The sequence below is a fragment of the Monopterus albus genome, unplaced genomic scaffold (genome assembly GCF_001952655.1).
Source record: "Monopterus albus unplaced genomic scaffold, M_albus_1.0 scaffold410.1, whole genome shotgun sequence".
NCBI lineage: Eukaryota > Metazoa > Chordata > Actinopteri > Synbranchiformes > Synbranchidae > Monopterus > Monopterus albus.
The window spans coordinates 216484-223589 of NW_018128290.1; the positions used below are offsets into that span (position 1 = coordinate 216484).

Here is a 7106-nt window from a genome sequence, read left to right on the forward strand (position 1 = left end):
TTGACAATAAGTCATCAATTAATGTTCATATGTGGTGACTTCAGTATAGATTTGTTAAATCCTAACAAGCACACAGGAACTGAGGAGTTTATTAACACATTATATAGATGCAGTTTATACCCAAAAATTACAAAACCAAGTAGATTAACAACCCAGCATGCGACACTAATAGATAATATATTTACCAATGTTATTGACAGCAAAATGACAAGTGGATTACTTATAAATGATATTAGTGATCATCTACCAGTATTTGTGGTTTATGAGGGCCAGTATAGAAAAGAGAGGCCAAAAACAAATCTTTTCTATAGGAGGGTGACGAATGAACATGCTGTAAGGAGGCTAAAAGAGGATTTTATGGGGCAAAACTGGGAACCAGTTTACAGAGAGGAAGACTTAGATAAAGCATATGAGCAATTTTTAAATATATTTAAGAAAGTATATGACAGGAACTGTCCTCGTAAGCAGTATAAAAACAAAAGGAATTACAGTGGGAAACCGTGGATGAGTAAGGGATTACAGAATGCATGTAAAAAGAAGAATGCGTTATATAAAGACTTCATAAAGGACAGATCAAAGAAGGCGAAAGAAAAATATAAGTCGTATAAGAACAAATTAATTGAGATTTTGAGGAGATGTAAGAAACTATATTACTCTAAAGTATTAGAGGATAATAAAAATAACATGAGGTACTTGGAATATATTAAATAAATTGATTAGAAACAGTTCCAGCAAGAGTAACTACCCTCAATATTTTATGGATAATGACACACCAGTTAATAGATTGGAGGATGTAGTAGATAAGTTCAATAGGTTTTTTGTTTTTTTGATATTCACAAGTTACTGAGTGTAATAATGTATTAAACTCTATGGAGGCACATTCACGTTTCACTGTTGTGTAAGGTTTATACAATATGATGCATTAAACCCTATTGCTGACGTGTTTGTTAAGCCAATACATGAAGGCCAGCGGGTCTTGGTATGATTATACAGTAATCATCATGATGATCAGCATCGGTATGTCAAAGGCAGGTCCACCAGCCCCCCACGTTGAACACATCAATGCAACCTTTGTGCTGAGCCCAGGCCTGGATAAAAAACAGAGGGCTGCATCACAAAGGTATCTGTAAACATAAGACAGACACAACACGTGTCAAACATCATTATTCTGCCCCTCTACATGACTAGATGCAAAAACACAGGTTAAAAACAACACCAGTGACAGAGCTTGCTCAAAACAGGTCAAATGTTAATCAGGGGATTATAAAATAATGTAAAACATCAGTATGTTTCAAATAAAGGTTTGCATACTGTTATATAGTCAAACGCACCATATACCTGCACATCCCTACATACTCAGGTTACTGTACACCAGAGCTGCCCAATACGTCGATCGCAAAGGTAGTGTCAGTAGATCTTGTGTCAATATAATTAGCTTAGTTAATGCTTTCAAACAAAAAAATGCAACATTTTGAGGAACTTCCAAAATCTCGCATCAGAGCTGGAGACGCAACCGAAAGCATGTGCGCAAATTGACAATGTGCGCTACACAAAGCAGACTTAAAAACTAAACTAAACTAATGACCAAAAAGGTACTGAACTGTAGTGTGTCTTAAGGTTCATGCAGTTATGCAAGGTGTGCCAATATATATTGTGTTTACATAAGGTATAAATAAATATATGTTTAGTATTTTAACTGTAGGTCGATCATTTTGACTTGGTCATTTGAAAAATAGCTCACAAGGTGAAAAAGTGTGGGCACCCCTGGTCTACACTGTATGAATGTTTAATACAGGATTCGAAGCAAAAATGCTCCTGGTTTTTGTTTTCATCCTCTGTCACTGTAAATTCAGTGTCTTGTGTTTGGGAAGAATTTGGGAAATCAATCATGAATCAATAATGAAGGCATACAATCAAACATCTCCCTGACTTTATCAGCTAATGATGGCTGTAAACATGATGCTACTTTGTGGCTCAAATCTCATAAACAATAAAGAAAAACCACCTTAATCCCACTGCTGATCTTTGTTTAGAGCCACTATTTAAACCAATGTGAGAATAGTTTGTCGTTCACTGGTTCCTGTCACCTCTACAGATAGTTCACAATAAAAGCATAGGGGGGTTTACAAGGACTTCGAGATGCTGCGGGGCTTTTAATGTGAACATCTAATCAGAAAGTAACTTTTAGTGACAGCAGCTTCAAAGCAAAGTAGAACAAACAGAAAATAAAATACTGTTAAAGAGAGAGACTATGTTGTAATAGTGCAACTACTGTACTGATGGATTGAGGTCTCCTTCAAACAGCAAGAACAACACTTAGGACAAAAACTGACTCCTGTTCCAAATGATAAACTGCGGTGGACTCTTAACAGTTCTGTCTATAGTAATATCAAAATCCAAAAATACCCTGTTGGAGGCACAAGCTCTGCATTTAGAGTATGAATACTGTATGTATACCTAGCAAAATGTACTCTGATATCTCAGTTCATTGTTGGCTTTGTAAACTTACATTTCCAAAGTAAACTGGAGCTGTAAATGAAAAGCACAACATGTCTATGAAATAACGTGTACCACAAGTATCACATAGCAAGTACAAGTACAACTAAGTAAGTATTTGGTACAGTTGGTATAAGTCTATCCTATCTGCTTATACTACACCGAGTAAGGAGAACGAGGTACCTCGTCATTAAATCAGTTACTGTTTAACAACCTCCAGTGTTTAGTTGTAAATGTCAGGGAATGAACGAGACGTGAACAGTTTGACTTCGATGTTCTCAGAATTTAGGTTTATCGTTACCAGACAGCAACACAACATTATTATTCATTAAAAGATGAAAAGCCTTCCTACCTGCAGTTGTCGGCCGCTCACCAAGAAGAACAGTCCTCACTCAGGTCGTCTTATAGCTGATGTCCAAATGTCCCATAGGAGGACGGATCCTAAACTCAGCACAATGGCCCTGAGCCAATCAGAGGAGGAGACGGACTGAGGAGTCTCCTGCTACCATCATGTTCACAAACTGTCTGTTTACCCTCATCTGCAGGTTGGTTCAAGGCACTCAAGCCATTTTTCAGGTTGGTGCGTTGGAACAGCAGTTTTCACCAATGACACAGCAACAGATTCTTCTTTAGACATTTCTAAGCAAAAATGTCAAAAACCACACTGATGGAAGACACTCGAATGTGAACATTTTCTGGTTCTTGCCTGAAGAGAATCCTGGACACTGGTTATGTTGTGGCATTTTGTAGAAAACAGCCTAATCTACACTGAAAACACTCAGTGGCTGCAGCCCTAACAGTATCTATACCCTCCAGTCTGTTAGGTGTACACGCTGCATCGCACCAGGTCCTGACATGACAAACCCTGTTTGCTTCGTCTCTTTCTTGTTGTCCAAGTATCACACTACGAAACCTCTGGAATCATGATGTGGTATTTCTGCAGCCTGGGAGTCAACTCTGATATGCTCTGTGTATCGTTCTGTTTGTGGCATCTGTTTGCTGTTGTGACACAGTGTGTGTAACAAAGAGAAAATAAAGCAACTGCTCCTTTTTCAATGTGTTAGTGATTTCAAACAGCCTGACATTATGTCCTGCTGCAGGACGGACACAGTAAATGAGAGGAGGGAGCACGGTTCCTCCGAGGTTTAAGCTGTAAAATCTAATTTGCTGCTGCTCGTCCCTTCGAGATTCAGCCGACACTTTGTTGTTTTCGCTCCCTGCAGCTAATTGGCCCTGAGGTCAAACCAGTGGAGTTTACTTTCCTCTGAGAAGGATGTTGGGTTTAATTATCTGCTCTGCCTAATTAGTTCAATAGTTGGAGTCAGACTGCTGGGACTCAGAGCTGCATCTGTAATGAGATTTTTGTCCCAGAGACTAAACAAACACACAGACACATCAGACACAGACAGCAGGAGCTGCAGGTCAGCTCACTGAAGGTTTCTGTTCCAGGAAACTTGCTGCTTGTGTTCAGTTCTCCTGCAGACCAGAACAGAGGTAGAACAGGGTTTCTGTAAGTTCCGTTTAAGATGCAATTAGGACTTATTTCATATCCATACTGGCAAAAAAGTGTTAAGGATATAAGAAAGAGCTACACATAATAGAATCACAAAATGCAATAAAACTGATAATGTAATGTAATACCAGTCGTGAGCTAATTAACATTTTTGTACATAATGTAATAAATGATCATATTTGGCTCCAGGATATAATGGCAATTTTCAGTATATCCATTAATATGTAAATGACCAATATAAAACTATAGTCTGCTAACTGTGGTAAACTTTCACACACTGGACGTGAACTTCTGCTGACACACTGAATGCCTGAGGTATCTCTGTTTACTGCACAAGCAACTGTAACATCCGCAGTCCTTGAAAGTATCTCCTGTGAACATCTCAGTGTTTTTGGATGCCAGGAACTCTTTGAAAACAGATGCATGATTGTCCTCAGTGTACACTCCTTTGTGTGATGTTATCCTCTGCTTTATATTGAATTGATTCTTCATTATTTTTTGAGTCTCTGTAACATGCCTCTCTGAGTGCTGTTGTAGACTACTCCTTTCTGTAGAAATAAATTACACAGAAGATGTATCCATCTCGATTCTCTTTATTTCTCACTCACTGATGGTTGTTCATGTATTATACAGAATTAAGGAAAACACAATTTTTTCCTTAACACAGGTCTTCTCTGAACTTTGGCCTGGATTTGTGTGTGCACACTAAATGGGTGTACATATAGTGTCGGAGGAGACACCTGACTGAGTGGAAACCCAAACAGCAGGGTCACTGATCAGTCAGCTGATCATTGTCCTGATGATCTGATCTGACAGTGGGTTGGACACAATGAGGGGATCTGGTTTGGATGGATGGATGTTTCCTCCCTCCAGCAGAGGAGGCCTGACACTGCTCTGGAGACACGGCGCCGACAAGGCTCTGGTTATCACTGGTCACCCAGCTGAAAGCCTGTGCATGGAATCTGTTCACAGGGGTCTCTTGCAAACGAGATCTTGAGCTCAGTGAGAGTTCCTCTCTCAATCAAGCTTCAAGTACAGCTAATTAACCCCTTAACCCTGACTCTAACCCTAATGCCCCCAGAGACAATTCCCATCTCTCTACCACCTTCCTAACAAGTGTTACTGAGTTCTTAACAAAATGTGACAAGTTTTCATGCCCTATGCAAACCCTGGCCCCAGAATCTAACCCTAAGCCCAGTCCCACCCATGGGAAACCCCACCCGCCCCCAGGTTGTTATGGTTAGGGCAAATCTGACTGGGAAAACAGATTTCGACATAACATCAATGGTCACCTGGCCTTTGAGGTGGACACCTGTCAGCACCGTTTGTCTATGCGGCACAGAGTCTGTCTATAATTTGCAAATACCTGTGTTCAAGTTCAAAGCCACTCCTCTAGATTTTCTTCTTCTATACCCCCATGTAGAAGAAATCTGTGCGCGCCCTTCACCCCTCCCATTTTGTACAAGTCTCCTGTCACTTTTTCTTTTTAGTTATAATCATAATGCAACCTTTTGTTTACCTGTTAATATGAAGCTTAGCAATAGGAGCAGTTATGAGGTTATATTTAACAGCTGAGTGCTGCTAGCTTAAAGGTTTTGATGAAGCTAACGCCTGTTCAGTCTCGTTTTCATTTCAGAGGCTGGAGCAGGCAGGTTATTTACATGGAGGCCTTTGTCTTTCACTTAATTTTGTCAGAATAAACAGAAATCCTTGTGTCATGGCAGATTCTTTTCAACACAACACAGAACCAGAGCCGTTAAAACAAAGAGTTGTGACACTGAGGGGTCAAAAAATGGCAGCAGGTCACAAAGTTCCAAACACTCTATTCAGATCCATTGTTTTTTGTAGAGCGGGATTTATCAGCAGTTACTAGTTTAAATGATGGGTAAAGTCAAGCTAATTCTGTTCTGTTGTTGTAGCTAGCTCAGCTAATTTAGCTAGTTAGCTACTGTAATTAATTGCAGCATAATTAATTGCTACCTAATTAATTAAAGTGACCCAGTATTGGACAGAGACAGTCAAAAGGTTGTAAAACATATTTATGTCTCCACTGTGAAATTAATCCTACACCTAAATGCACAATTATCTTAAAAACAAAATGGCTGTTAATATCCCACCAGAACAGGCTCTGCAGCAAAACTTTAAAATGAGTTGGGAAAACAAACCTGAAACACAAATGCAAAGCCAAGCATTTGGATACCACCTTTAAAGTCTTATCTCTTGTAAAAGTAAATTACAACACTTGAAAACAGCACAAATCTCACCTTTAGCTTGTCTGAGTGTATTTTTGTGTCCTTATCTCCTCGTTCTGGTGCACCAAGCAATAGTTTGTGCCATACTGTCTTGGCAGCTGAGATCCTAGATGCTGCATTACTGCCAACTTCTGGAGTCACTTACAGTCAGGGAAAAAATTATTTGAACCCCAGCTGATTTTGTAAGTTTTGCCCACTAACAAAGAAATGATCAGTCTACAATGTCAATGGTAGGTTTATGTGAGAGACACAATAACAAACAAAAAAAAATCCAGAAAAATGCATTACAAAAAAAGTTATACATTAATTTGCATTTTCATGAATGAAATAAGTATTTGATCCCCTATCAGTCAGCAAGATCTCTGGCTCCCAGGTGTATTTTATACAGGTAACGAGCTGACATTGGGAGCCCTCTCAGCTCGTTACCTGTATAAAAGAGACCTGTCCACAGAAGCAATCAATCAATCCAGATTCCAAACTCTTCACCATGGCCAAGACCAAAGAGCTGGAATGGGCTACAAGACCATCGCCAAGCAGCTGGGTGAGAAGGTGACGACAGTTGGTGCAATTATTCGCAAATGGAAGAAACATAAATTAACTGCCAATCTCCCTCGGTATGGAGCCTCATGCAAGATCTCACCTTGTGGAGTTTCAATGATAACAAGAACGGTGAGGATTCAGCCCAGAACTACTCGGGAGGAACTTGTCAATGATCTCAAGGCAGTTGGGACCATAGTCACCAAAAAAACAGTTGGTAACACACTACGCCGTGAAGGACTGAAATCCTGCTGTGCCCGCAAGGTCCCCCTGCTCAAGAAAGCACATCTACAGGCCCGTTTGAAGTT

General features: G+C 39.8%; 1 protein-coding gene across 3 annotated transcripts in view; it reads right to left on the bottom strand.

Annotated features, from left to right (window-relative positions):
- LOC109951803 (olfactory receptor 52K2-like) overlaps positions 1-7106 on the bottom strand; it is a 13762-nt gene that overhangs the window by 4943 nt on the left and 1713 nt on the right. The window contains exon 2 of one of the 3 annotated variants that reach the window (XM_020586496.1): positions 2849-3972. The exons of 1 other annotated variant lie outside the window; for it this stretch is intronic. The gene's annotated coding sequence lies outside the window, so the exon portion shown is untranslated. Of the gene's footprint in view, positions 1-2848; positions 5370-7106 lie in introns of those variants that run through there. One more of the 3 variants, XM_020586495.1, reaches the window with a different exon arrangement.